General features: G+C 43.1%; 1 protein-coding gene across 1 annotated transcript in view; it reads left to right on the forward strand.

Annotated features, from left to right (window-relative positions):
* The window catches only part of RUNX1 (RUNX family transcription factor 1), a 246,307-nt gene that overhangs the window by 72,663 nt on the left and 158,912 nt on the right, over nucleotides 1–14,732 (forward strand). The window lies entirely within an intron of this gene.

Here is a 14,732-nt window from a genome sequence, read left to right on the forward strand (position 1 = left end):
GTCATCCCTAATGCATCAGAGGAACTGTAAAAATCTGCCACCAAAGGAAGGATAATCCACAGTCAGAAAAGTTACTGCAAGTTAAACAGGAAACACTTCTTGTTCAGGACTGTCAGAGCCAGTTTGCAAAAGGTCCAGCCACTGACTAGTGCAATCTAGTGTCAATCACATGTACATTCCTGAGCTCTTTCATCAGCTGTAGCTTTTTCTTTTTCTTTTTCTCTTTATTACGTCCATTATACTGCCCTGTAAGTAGTAGTAGCGGTACCAGGAATAAAAAATTAAGGAATTTTTAACTTCTAAAAAAATTACGATATATTGTGAGATTTACTAAGTTAAAGTATCCAACACAGCACAGACGCCGAAAGCACGCTGAATAAATCCATGCATATGTAATGTCACAGTTTGTTGCTTAAAATGTTTTCTCCAAAAGTTTCAATGGCTGACCTGAAGACACGGATGGGGTGATGGATCTAATAAAAAGAAAAAGAAAATGAGCAAAATTGGCTTTGCTATTTTTTTGTACAGTGTTAATAATTCTACTTCTTTAAAGAAAATCCCAGGGAAATGTTTAGTATGCAGACGATCCTTTCCAGAAGGAATATTGAAAGAAAACAGAATAGACAGCAAGACAGGAGAGTGGTATGGCCTTTATAAAGTGAATGTTGTCTTCATCTGTACCAGATTTCATGCTACCTTCATTTTGCTCGTTTTGCACCCTTCATCTGAACCCCAGATTTCAGGTTTGGGAAACAGAACCAAATGGAACATGAAACATAAACAGGATTCAGTCAAGCACAGTAAGGTCTCGCTGGCTCCAAGTCAAACCTTGGCTGAACCACAAAGCTTCACCTGGTTTTGTGTAAAAACCACACTGAACCACCATTTTTTTTTTCATGGTTTCGGTTTGAAAATGGGGTTTCATGCAAAGCTTGCTCTAGTTAAAGACAAGCTTCTGGCAAAACATGGGCAAGTCTTTAGTTCATGTGGACTCTGCCTCATCAGTACCTCCAGCATGGAGGCGATGAGTTCTTCTTCTGCCCTCAGATGGCCCAGGTTTTGAATAATCTTTTGAATAAATAATTTTGCTCATGTGGTCATTAAGGACTGAAGACCATCATGCATACCAATAAGAAATACAGATACTGAGGTCATCTCTTTGCACTTGGCTTTTACGAAAACAGAACACTTTTGAAAAGGACTGAAAACCATCATGCACACCAATAAGAAATACAGATACTGAGGTTATCTCTTTGCACTTGGCTTTTACAAAAACAGAACACTTTTGAAAAGCAATGAATCAAAAAAGGTGTGGGATAGTAAACATGGTCTAAAGTTCTGTCTACATGTGGAGGCAAGAGGAGGTTTGAAGCATTTCTTTAAAAAATCCAGGGGCTCCTGGGTGGCTCAGTTGGTTAAGTGCCTGACTCTTGATTTTGACTCAGGTCATGATCTCAGGGTTGTGAGATCAAGCCCCGCTGAGCTTGGCTCCTAGTTAAGATTCTCTCTTTCTGCACCTCCCCCTGAGTGTACACATGTTCTCTTTCTCTCTCTAAAAAACAAAACAAAACAAAAAAAACAAACAAAAAAACAAATAAACCAAAAAAACCCCACAAAAACAAAAGGCAAACAAACAAAAAAAGTTAAAAAAAAATCCAGGCCAAAATTCCACTTTTACTGGAAATAGCAATAATAAAAGCAAACTGGGTTACAGTAGTAACAGTATATATACAGTAGTATACAGTAGTATACAGTATACAGTAGTATACCAATCTCCCCCTCCTTAGAAAGAGATTAAAAGTCTCCTTATAGGCTAACAGTGTCAGATGAGCCATTTGCCCTGGGTGGTGACAACATTTGGAACTAGGATCTGACATGAAGGAACTCCACCCAAGCTGAGTTTTCCATGATATTAAAGGAAGCCACCATCATAACCCTGATAAATGAAACAACTGCTTGAGATTTCTAGGGGATTCTAATAATTGACACATAAAGAATAGATTGGAGCTAAACAAATGTAAAAACATTTGTTACATCAATAAATACAAAATTTTAAAGTTTAACAATAAAAGAAAATACATAGTTTGTTAAAAATAGCTTCTATCTATGGAATACTATAAGATTCACACACAGAAATATCCCACACATGACCACACCAAATCCCACAAAGACCCACCATGAAGTGATCTCAGCAGATCCTATAGAAATGATGTGATTTGTCCAATCCAGGCCCTGAAGCCAGTATCTTGCAAGTATTTGACCTCCCTCATTCAGCTCCTCCACAAGAACACACACACACACACACACACACACACACACACACACACACAGGCATGATTACGGCACAGCCAGAGAGACTATCAAAGGCACCAATCCATGCAGTCTAATATCTGGAGCCGGGGCAGAATATCTTCTGAGGAATTAGAGGACAAGAATAAAAATCCACACCACCTCCTCCCTCTGTGACTGATAGAATGCAGGACTAAAAACTTAGAGATACTCTCTAGGAGACAGATCCTAAAAGAGGAAAGGGACGTATATGTGGTGGCTTCCCATGACTTAGGGAATCCATCCAAGTGATGGGCCCAGTTTGAAGTATATTGGTTTTGAGGGTCCCCAAAAATATACATGTAGAGCTTTCAAGGCCCTCCAGAAATTTGGTCTAGAAGTTCAAGGAAAGAGTTCTGGGCTAGAGGCATGGATTACAGGTTGGCTAATATAAAGGTAGAAGGTCAATGATATCACCCAGGGCAAGATGTCCCGGAAGAACAGGGTCAAAAGGAACATCAGGGTTTTTGACCCCCACATTCTGTACATGCAAACTGGATAACGCGGGAGGGCATAGGAGAACAGGTCCAGCAAATGACGACTATAATGAAGGCCACATATCCCTGAACTGAAGAAGAGATCCTCCTCATCCCACAGAGCAGATCAATGCAAAAATCTCACACCACTGTTTAAGTAGAAAGTCACATCTCACTTTTCCACTCTAGGGTAGTCTATAATAAATAAACCTTACATGTAAGCAGCACCTCATTTACCCAAAAGAAAAATCAAGGGTGATCATTAATTTTATGATAGGATTCATAATAGAATTCTGTCAAATAACATATTAGTGATGGTAACATATGACTCACTTCACCAATCACAAAACACAAATTGCATTTGCTCACACTTTTTTGAAACACAAGTTTGTTTTTTATTTTTTTTTTTGTTTTTTAGGCAATGCATACCATAAATTTCTTTAAGCAGATCATAAGCAAGTGGTTAAATGGGATCAGCAATTATAATTAATTTTGCTTCCAAATGTTCTTTGGCACAGAATCTGGTAAAAACTTCTATTTATTTAATTACCATGTTTTGTAATAGAATATTGATATGGGGGCAGAAACCAAATGGACATCTCCCTGTATGAAAAGTATTAATTCCAGGCCCCTCTTTAGTTCAATATTTTATGAATCGCCTGATAGTTGAAGAGGTGGGCAATGTAATTGCCAGTTTTTCTAGAGAAAGTCCAGGTGCCATATGAATGGAATAAACTACATAAAGGTCTGGGTACTGGATATAAAAATGCCACATAAACTTAAATGTTGGCCTGCTCTTGTGTTTGGAAGAAATTCTCCCAAACTGTACTTAGAAAATTATGGCCTCTAAGTGATCAGTTACAACCCTACAAGGGTTATTAAAATTGTCCCAGAGAGTGTTCTTCCATGGAGACATCAGGGCAATCAGCTGCTCCATCTAGGCAAGCCACGGAAATCTTTTATAAGGAGCTGGCAAACCACACAACATGTCCTTACCCTTGCTCTGTGAAATATGTGGTGCTTGAGGTTTGATTGTTACAGTTCATGGGTCTGCTAGAAGAATCATTTCTCCCTCCTCTGACTGCTGGAGTTTACCTTTCTATCATCCTCTCACTGATGTGACTGCTTCCTACCTTCTGGCATGGTTATGCATGGGTCTCTTTCTTCAACTCAGTGGAGACAAAATATGCACCTTCCTTTTTTGACAAAGACTTAGTTAATGTACATATACCATGCATAATGGAGGATGGGTGGATAGAAAAATGGATGGATGGATGGATGGATACATGGATGGATGGATGGATGGATGATGGATGGATAGATGGATGATGGATGGATGGATAGACGGACAAGTGGCAGATAGAATGAAGAAAGTATAACAAAAACTTTAAACGCACCTGGAAGGTTGGGGAGCCTGGGTGGCTCAGTTGGTTAAGGTGCCTAGCTCTTGATTTTGGCTCAGGTCATGATCTCAGGGTCCTGAGATCCAGTCCCACATTGGGTTCCAGGTTCTGTGCTCAGCCAGGAGTCTGCTTGAGGTCTCTCTCTCCCTCCATCTGCTTCTCCCCCCACTCACATGTGCACACATTTGTGCTTCCTCTCTTTCTCTCTAAAATAACTAAATAAATCTTTTTTAAAAAATGTGCTGGAAGGTGATTAAAGTGATCAAATTAAGATATTTTCTTATGATGAGGTACAAAGAATTATCATTCTTCAATCTATAATGATTATAAGAAAAGGATAAAATTAACAAAGTTCCAAAATATTAGCCTTTCCTGGATTCTTCTTATTGATCTAATTAATTAAGAGAAGTTAAGGAATTTCCAGTTACCTGCCACATCTTTTAAGATCAGAGTCTTGATCGGAACTTGCTATATGTTCCACAAATTTTTCTTTGGTGAAAGGAACTGGCCCAACATTGTGTTCCTCCAGAGCTGTAGGGAAGTTAACACTGTGTTAATAAGTCAGTTCAAGTTAGGTGGATGAGCACAGGCTCTTTTCGACATATTCTCAAAACTTTCTAAGCCTTGGTTTGAGTGTGGCTGAGATCAATATGTAATACCTCTCTCACCTTATAGGATTATGAAGATCAAATGAGCTAAAATATGGAAATTCTTAGTTTACAAACAACTAGTAAATGACCAAGCCAGTATTGAAATCCAGAATTACCTAACTCCTGAGACTTTTTTTTTTTAAACTTTTTATTTTGAAATGAGTTGAACATCCAGGAAAGTTGCAAGACTGATACAAAGAATTTCTGTGTACTCTTCACCCAGATTACCAGTTGTTCCCTTCTTGCTACATGGGCCCATGGTTTTCATCAGCATGCAATGGGGTTTAGATAGTCTATAAAATGGGCACAATACTGGTGTCTACTTCACAGGGCCATTGCCAAAACCGAATGAGTTTACAGATGTGAAAAATAAGACACAAATGAATGGCTGTCTCAAAGCCTAACAGGACCTCTGACCAACTTTGGAGCCCAGGTTTTGGGGACAGAGTAAGGAAGTGATCTGGTCCTCCAGGGTGAAGGGAAGTGGGGGCTGAAAAGGCCTGCAGGGGAAGTGACCTCTGAGGCCAGTATTTAAAGATCCAGCCATCCAGGATCAGGCAAACCCATAATTTCCATGTTCCGCCCCCTTGCCTTCTCCCAGAGAAAGGGCTGGATTTGAAAAATCTCTGAAGGATATTAGCTAATTTAATTTGGCAAAGTGAGTGCCACTGTGCCCAACCTAATTGCACTGTCATCACTGGAGCAGAGGTCATCCATGTGGCTTCCAAAACGTGTTACTGCGAAGAGGGAACATCCTTCTGGGCCATGTCCTTGCAAACCCCCGCCTCTCATTCTTAAGATAAGAATGTGTATTGCAGTTCTCGGAAGTGAGAAGTAACCTTTCCAAAGCCTCTACTTCATGGGGCTGCACAAAGCCAAAAAGCCCTGTCCAAGGGCATGAAAACCGCTTCAAGACCGTGCGTAGCCCACATAAACCATCTCCATACATAATAAAGTGTGCGCTCTCAGGGGGCGAGCCCTGAACTTCCTGTCTGCCTCCCAGGCCTTCCCGGTGGCGGGGAATGCACACGGCCGCCGGCAACATCAGAATACCCGGAGCAGATCTGATCCATACCTTGTAAAAAGTCCTGTCTCCCATAAAAACAACCCTGAAGATGATCGGTTTTGCTGACTAAGCGTGACGCGAGCCTTTTGTCCTTCTTTCAGTTCTCACTCGCCTTTTGACTTATTTGAGGAAAGTTATAATTAGATTGTGCTTCGCCTTTTCCCCATAACTGATAAAGGGCCGTAAATCCTGCACGTCATCCACGGGGGCAGGGGCTTATGAATTTCGCTATTTTGTGCAGATTGCGCCATATGCAGGCCCAGCACAGAGGCCTGGTTCCATATTCCTGGCCTGCAGGAGAGCCACTGAGAGATATCATATGGTCTCCTGGCAGAAGTACAAAGTGCCTCTTGCTGTTTGATCTACTGTCTTAAACTTAAATGCAAAATCTGATAATTGGGTCAGGCAGGAGAAGAAACTGAGCAGTAAAGTTCTTTTCATTTCCTTCTGCTATTTCTCCACTTTTCATCTTTTCTTCCTTTTTTTTTTCTCTCTCTCTCTCTCCATCTCCCATCTCCCATCTCCCTCCCTCTTTTTTCTCAGTTCCCAAGGGGACAGACTGCAGATTCCTAGCGGGTGGGGTGGTGGGTTTATGGCTGGAAAACGTGTCAGAGGGCCCCTGTCACCTCCTCTTGCTTTTTTTGTTGTTGTTGTTCCGTTAGCAGTGGTGCTGGATAACCATCTTGAGCTTTGCAAAAGCCCCAATCATGGCTGGGTTTACTTGTTTAGAAATATGCCTGCCTTTCCAGACTTGGATTTGTTTAATGTAAAAGGAATTCATCGTCGTCTCTCTGGTTTCAGGCATTAAGCAGACAGAGGCTTGTACTTCAAAGGGCACGAGAGATAAATGAAAACTGAACCTCCTTCTCAGACAGGAGACTGTGGTATGAAATGTCTGACTGAGACCTCTCTGCCCAGCAGTTCCTAAACAGGGAGCGAGAACTTTCCGTGCGCGGTTTCACCACTCCGAGGCCCGCTGCAGAATTGCCTGTGTGGTGACTCAGTTTTTTTGAGCTGGACTTAAACCCGAATATGGCTTCCTGGTGTATGTGAAGTTAGCACTCGCCAAGGAGGATACAGAGTGTCAGAAAGGACAGGGCTTTCTGTCAGCATCACATTTTTAAGTCACAAAGGGTAGGTACTCACCCTCAGGTCGAGTTACTGAAGGTCACAGTTACCACAGGTCAGGCTACCTGCTCACTGTGGTAGATGCTTCCTGGACAGCCCACAGCAGTGTTGGACTATTCCAGAATGTTCCCTGGGGTTTGTGGAGGTGGTACCTGGGAGCGAGTCATACTCTGGCTGTCCTCATCTGCAGTCCCATGCTGACATGGTCAGTTGGGATCAGGATAAAAGAACATTTTAGATAGTCTTCATCTTGAATTGAAAAAGGAGTCACAGGGAAGCTACCTGAAGAGTGTGTGAGATCAAGAAAGGATCTGGCCGCTGTGAGACTTTGGAAAGTCTCGCCAGTGGTATTAGAGACCTTCCTTCCACTAGAGGCCTGCCACTAACAGCTCCCAGCCCAAATGTGGACTCTGTGGAAGGCCATACCCAAGCATCCTCTTAACTAGAAGTCAATGTTTAAAGTTTCTCAGCATCCCTCCTGAGTATCCCATACTTCCTGGTAAGTCTGAGGGCCTCTGTTGAGGGATGCATTGCCTTGGAAGGATCACCAGGCCAAAGCAGCAACCCAGCAGAGAGCTTAGAATCAACTCCCTTATTCAGACACAGATGGCCAAACCAGGACGCAGTCCTAGATCTAAGAGGCTTTGAACTTGCCTCCTGCGGACATTCTTGACCTAGCAAAGTCTGTAGAGAGCGCGAATTGGGGTCTGGGACTGGAGAGAAATTCAGCAGCCCAGGAAGGCTGATGAGTATTTTTTCAGACTTCAGGACCTCAGGGATGGAGTGTAGGGTGGGGGACGAGAGACATCCACTGATTCAGCCTTAGTGCCTGCATTCAAGAGGCCTTAAAACTGGATTTGACCTGAAATGGAAAAGAGGTTATTTCTCTGAAAGAGGTAATTATGTGACATGTAAGATTGCAACTCTTTGTGATGGAAACTCCTTGGACACCAATGCCTGCAGCCCTGGGAGAATGCAGCCTGGAGTTCTATCTTCACGTGGCAACCCTTCGATCAAATATGTAGGGCTCTGCTAAGGGTCTCAGAGGATCCTGGTACTGACATCCATTAGCCACCTTAGCTGGCACGAGCACCTCATGCTTTGTCATTCTACTTAATGTGACCGTGCTCCACTCCTTACCACCACTGGAGACTTCTTTTGTCTAAAACACTAGATTCGACCTTGTCAAGGTAACGCCAAAATGACTCTCACATATCTTGTGCACATCTACAAAAGGTCTGATTTGCACTGGGCCCCAGTGTTCGGGGCTCTTTGGATGGAGGTCAGCTCCCCCCTCCCCCCACCCCGCCACTGATGCTGAGGCTCACACATTTATGAGAGTGGCTGGCAGGTTACAAGGTGTATACAGTCTAAGTGGCCCATTGAGTGGTTCATCCAATGATGCCTTCAATCCAATCTAAAACCCAGGGGAAAGATAGAACACTATTTTTAAAAACATGTCTCTGAAGTTATTTTAATTACACCCTTAAGATTTTGCCCCATTCCTGAAGAAATTAAATAACTGTCTGAATAATTCTTTCTTAAATGCCCCTTTACGCTTCGGCTCCTGTCCCGTCATTACTTTGCTTTATCTGGCACATTTGTGTGACAAGAACTGTTGCCTTGTTTGCAGGCTCCACCATCATGGAAAGGGAAAATCAAAAACTCTTAGGTGGCAATTAATTTAGAAACAACATCATCACGATTCTTGTATGGCGTATGTAACCATAATAGCAATTTCAGCAGGAAACACAAAAATAAATAGAAGGGCAAATGACATTAATTTCCATTTGCAGCAAACTCATAATTGGATCAATGGCCTGATCCTTGGGGAGAAAGTGGGTGACCATGGATTGGTGGGGTGAAGCCCTCTACTGATGTTAGGAAGGGGTGTGCATGTGATGCTGCTCATTGAAACCCTACGAGAAGGGGCGGTGACCTCAGGCCTTCCTCTGGGCAGCAGAGTGGTTAGTCCAAACCATTAACTTCTCCATCCATTGACATGTGGCTTCAGGCAAGTTGCTTGACCCTTTGGGGCTCAATTTCTGCATCCGCTCACTGAGGATGATGAAAGCACCCACCTTATAGGTATGTAAGGATTAAAGAGACTGACCAATATAATGCAATTAAAATGGCATCAGATACTTGCTAAACCCTTCAAAAATATCAGATGATGATGACGATTAATTTTTATTATCATTTATTATCTATGGTACAGTAGTAAAAGACTAGACTCTGTGTTTAGGAGATACAAATCCAACTATAAGCTCTTCTACTTCCTTGCTGTGTCATCTTGGACAAATTAGCCACCTGAAGCCTTAGTTTCTTTGTTGATATAAAAGGGCTCTGTCTAATTTGCATAACTATATCAGTGAAATTGATTAAGCAATGGGAAAGCATTTTGTACCGGAACATGAGACCTCAAAATTTGCCCTTCTCCAAAAGATGTTGGAGTGCAGTAGAGGGGACAGTTCCAATATAGTACCCTGAGTTTTGGTTGGCCAATCCCTTTCCTGGTGTGCACAGGTGGGGATACTCACCTTCTGCATGACTTTCCTGAACTTTCCATGACTTTCCCAGGATGCCCAGGTGTCTGCAGGTATGATCCCCAGAAATGTTCTGCATTTCTCTGCAGATGTGAGACCAGGTCAGAGAGTGGTATGGTAGACACTTGATTTGAAACGGCCCTAGATCTCAAAAAGGAGACCTGGACCTTCAAGATCCCCCTGCCCGTGTGTGTGTGTGTGTGTGTGTGTGTGTGTGTGTGTGTGTGCTTTCTGTGTCTCATATTTTCATCTGAAGAGCCCCATAACTGGTGAGTATGACCACCAGGAATTTGAGGGAGGAAATGGGGCTCCACAGAAAGTAAACAAGGACATGTAGTTCTTTATACAAATATTCTGAAAGAACACACCAAACATCCTTCCAATCCCCTGCCCTCCCCATATGAGGGTGGAAGGGCTTTTCTCCTCTTTCTTCTATTATACATTCCTTTGCTTTAGGTCTTTTCTCTTAATGCCTTGTTTCCCTGAAAGAGGTGTCTACTTAAAAACCAAAGTATCTGGCAGTGGAAAAGGAACTAAGCCAGAGGCAGCAAGATCATCAGAAGCCCATAAAAACTCTCCAGATGATTTTTATTTGCATTTCCTGACCAGTTTGTTACTGTTTTCTGAAAATTTGGAGGTGAAGTGTGGAATATATACTCAATATCTGAATGCATGAGAGAACGTGTGAGCATGTGTGGAAGTACTAGTAAAGAAGTGTGTGTGTGTGTGTGTGTGTGTGTGTGTGTGTGTCTGCTGCATGTGCATGGAGGTGTGTGAGTAGGATATGTGTGTGTGAGCTAATGCACAAGCACATGGGTATGGTGTATGTGTACAAGCATGAGACAGTGTTTGTTTGCTAAAAGCACTCAGGGTGTTGGTGCTCTTCTAGCCATCCATAGTGCCCTCAGAGGAAGCCAGAAGAGATTTTATGCATTTGCCCTTCAATTCCTAGGTGAGGAACCTGAAGCCCAGAGAAAGACATAACTCACCGGTCACAAAGCTTTAAGTAGCAGATGGCAGAGCAGAAAGCTGAATTTCCACTTCCACTTCCCTCTCCTTCATGCTACTTTCCCTTACTTTTGGCTGACCCCTGAGACACTCCCACTAGTAGGGCTGGCTCTCCTCCTGCCTCAACTGCTCTTTTCTTCATCCCTTGCTGTGAGGGTTATGTACATGGGTATAGAAGGGTATCTGCAATTCTGTGTTAGCATTAAAATGCCCTTGTTTGCCACAAAGCACACAACCTTCCTACAGAGGTCTTCACTTCTTGAGGAAGATAGCTTCCACAGTTCTCATGTTGGAATCCCAGGCCTGGTCACCTGGTTGAGTTAATTCGCTGTTCTTTGTGGTACCACAGTGGTAACAGAGCCTCTCTGTTGCCAGAGCCTCTCTAGTCTGCTCTGTGAAAACAGGAATAGGACCTGGAATGAATGTAAGAATGAATGATAGAATGGCAGTCCCAGTCTTCCATCTGCATACATAAGTTTTATTTACTTGAGGTTGAAAAAAAAAAGCAGGCTCCTAGAACATTCTGAGCCTGAAAGCCCTGTTCATATGTGCCAGGCTCAGTGCTCCTTATGGCTGAGATTAAGCCAGCCAAGTCCCTCAAAAGCCCCCTTTGCTGAAGAATCTCCTCTCTGAGTCTGCTGTATGGTAAGTCTCCCTAGTCTAGCATCATGACAGAAATGTCCCATTGATCCACCATCAAAATCCACATTGCACTGTAATACATCTTGGGGGTGGTCTGGACCATGAACAGCACATCATATGGAAAGAAAATCAAGGGGTCATCCTTAGCTATCAAAATTCCCCTATTTCAGGTCTCTCTTTCTACCCCTCCCTCTGGTTGATGGCCCTGGCATTTTAACAAATGCAGTAATGGGTTTTCAACAGTACAAAGGGCCTCAGAGACCATCTTACTGCAACCAGCTCACATATTCAAAGACATTGAGGCCCAGGGAAGTACTGATACTGATACTGATACTGATACTGATACTGATACTGATACTGAGCCAGTCTGTAGTCTAGCTGGTCTCTTGCCCCTTCTAGGCTTTTCTGTCCTCACCTAGCAGCTCCCCAGGTATTACGCCAATGACTCCTCTCTACTGGAGTTTGAAAAACCAGGGATAATCTGGAAGGCCATGGACACTTCACAGTGCTGGGGTTGGGGGAAGGTGTGTCTCCCATGTGGGTGCTGAGTGAGTGTTCCTTCCATGCTGTCTATGAGCCAAGTGTGGAGAATATGCCTTGTAGCATAGCCCTGCTCTCAAGGGGACCACAGCCTAAACTACAGACACCAAATGCTCTGTAACTGAGGCCTTCAGTCTTGGCTACACATTGGCATTGTTATGGGAGCTTTCCTGAAATATGGAGAGCAAAGTGCTGGTATTGACATGACTTCTATTCCTTTCCTTTGGTTGCTGTGGGATCTCATAGGGGGACAATGGGGCAGGCACATGTTTTGACTGGCAAAGTGCAAGAATCTATATTCAAATTCTCTCCCCACAACCAGGCTCTCTGAGGTTGTCAGGATAGTGACAATATGGATCAATTACTCATTTTTTTTACAGAGGAACGACCACGATCCCTCTCTTCATCACACTTTGCAAAATGGTCTCAGTGATATCATGCTTGTCCGTAGCTGAGGAAGTGGAAAGGTACATGGTGCCTATATCTAGATTTGGGTCATTTGGCCAAGATTCTTTGGTTTACTTGTTTGAACCCAAGCATAGCCTTAAGACACCAAGTGGAGAGGGAAAAAAACAAGTGTACAAACAACACCAGCAAAAACACCAATAGTTGAGAAATCTCAACTATTAATAAAAGAATGAGGAGGGGGAACTACCTCATAATTGCAAATTTCTATAAGTAATTTCTTTACTGGCTGACTGCTGATATTTCTCTCATATTCCATCAAAAGGGAAGAGTTAACAGGAGCATTAAAAGCAGAGAAAGAAATTTCTTTTGGTCAAACAGAACATCCTGTTTTGAGTCCTAAGCAAACTCTTAAGTCACAGAGGGTGTTCAGCCCTTTGCCTTTGGCAAAACACAGCCTCTTCTTTCTAAATGTTTTTAAATGTTTAGTGGGAGCAAAAAGTGCAATGAACTTCTCAGACATCAAAAATATATAAATTAATAAAACACATAAATAGAGCTTCCATTAAACTGGAAAAGAGCTTGGAGACTCAAAAGAATGCATTCTTGGAGAAGGACACTGGTCCACAAACATAATTCACTGAGAAAATAGATAATCTTGCTTCACCCAACATGCCCGTTCTCCTCCTTTTCTCACGGAAGGTTTACTTGGGAAAGAATATTGTCTGTGCAACATGACTAAATCATTGCTCACTCTAGGAACTATGAGAGCAAACTAATTAGGGTCACATATCATTATTAGTAAAACATAGGAGACACCACTGCTTGCCTTTAAGTCATTCTACTCTGTCCTGTCATCAAGGAAAGTTCAAGGGTCAGGGTCTCAGGAGCACTAAACTTTGAAGTCTATTGCTGAAATGTTACCCAGCTTTTTCGCTACACATCAAAATTTATCATTCTTTCAAGTGGTCCGTCAAAACATTTAGGAAACAAATGAATGTCCTATTAGACTTGGTAAAAATCCTGTCACGAAGAAATGGCTTCTCTGGGCTACTGTGTCTTGTTATGCCATAAGAGTGTTATTTTCTCCATCGTTGTCTGTCAGTCCAGAAAAGAGTTAGCTGATGATGCAATTCCTCAATCACAGAGGACCTTCGAAGGACAGCTCCCCACCTTTCCCTCATTTTCCCATCACCCCTCACCTGAAGACATTTATGATGCCCCTTTGTCCATACTTCACTCAGTATTGCTTCTCCCACCTTCTACAATGTGCCCACTGACATGTCTGTTCATCTGGTTGTGCTCAACAACATAAGGGACTCTTTGGTTAAAAATTATACACAGTCGAGGAAAAATAAACTCTCATAGAATTTGGCCACCTTCCAGGGTAATGACTGAGGACAAAAGGGCCTTCTGTTGCTGTCCAAGGCTGGGCAAGTCTTAGGATGTATTGGCCCTTGACCTTAGACTGACTCCATTCATGGGAGTCTCAGTTTCATGGAGAACACCAGCTGATATAACACCTCACAAATCTATTATCACAATAAAATCCAAAATGGGTATTCCTGACTTTATTCTGTGACCCAGTTTTTACCCACACTGTGGCTCTGCCATCTCGCAAGGTTGCAGTGCTGATCTACATCTAGCTGGCAGGATGGAAAGGGTACGGAGGACTGTGTATGAGAGGCTTTGGGGCTGGCATGAGGTCTGGCACTTCTGCTCACATTCTGCTTCCCAGACTGAGTCATAAGTGAGCTTTCAACCACCAGGGAGGCTGAGACATTCCTCTGGTCACCGGCCCAGAAGAGCAGAAAGTGGATTTGGTGAGTAGTTGGTTTAATGTCCCCCACACAGAACAGTTCTGCCCGTGGAGATCCAAGATTTTGACCCAAGTTTCTCCTTTGTGCCTAAGGCCCCCAATCTGTCACTGACCCCTGTCGTCTGTGTCTGACTGAGGCTTTGGGTCTGTGTCCTGGTCTGTTTTGTTCTGTGTTCCCATGTTTGCTGAACTTTTGTGTGCTGACACCCTTCACAAGGGTTCCCCACCTAGTGCTTCAACTTAACCTTGCATGCCCTCCCAGCTCAATGCACTTTTGACTGAACCTCCTAGTTCAGAGTGATCCCCTACTGCACTGGTTAGTAGGTTGCCCACCTGCATGAGCGTGTCCTCTGTAGTCACTGTTCTGCTCTCAACCAATGAGTACAGGGCTGAGAGAAGCCATCCCATGGGAAGCATTGGCTTATCAGCACCAGCTGAAACCTTGAGTCACTCACTGCCCTTGACATTTCTCCTCTGCTTCTGCCTCCAGCTCCAAGCTGAGTTTACTCTCTCTGTGGATCTCAAGTTCATGGAGAAATTAACTCCCTCACCGTACCACTGATCCAAACCTGGACACTTCACCTCCTCAACTTTTCTAAACACTCGTCTTCCTCAGTACACCCTTTTTTTATCTTCTCTTTCTGGTCTTAGTCTTGTATTTGTGGCTAGCTAACAGGTCTATAGCTCACTCAGTCTCTCTTTAACTACCTAAGGAATTCAT

The sequence above is a fragment of the Martes martes genome, assembly GCF_963455335.1.
Source record: "Martes martes genome assembly, chromosome: 1".
NCBI classification, from domain to species: domain Eukaryota; kingdom Metazoa; phylum Chordata; class Mammalia; order Carnivora; family Mustelidae; genus Martes; species Martes martes.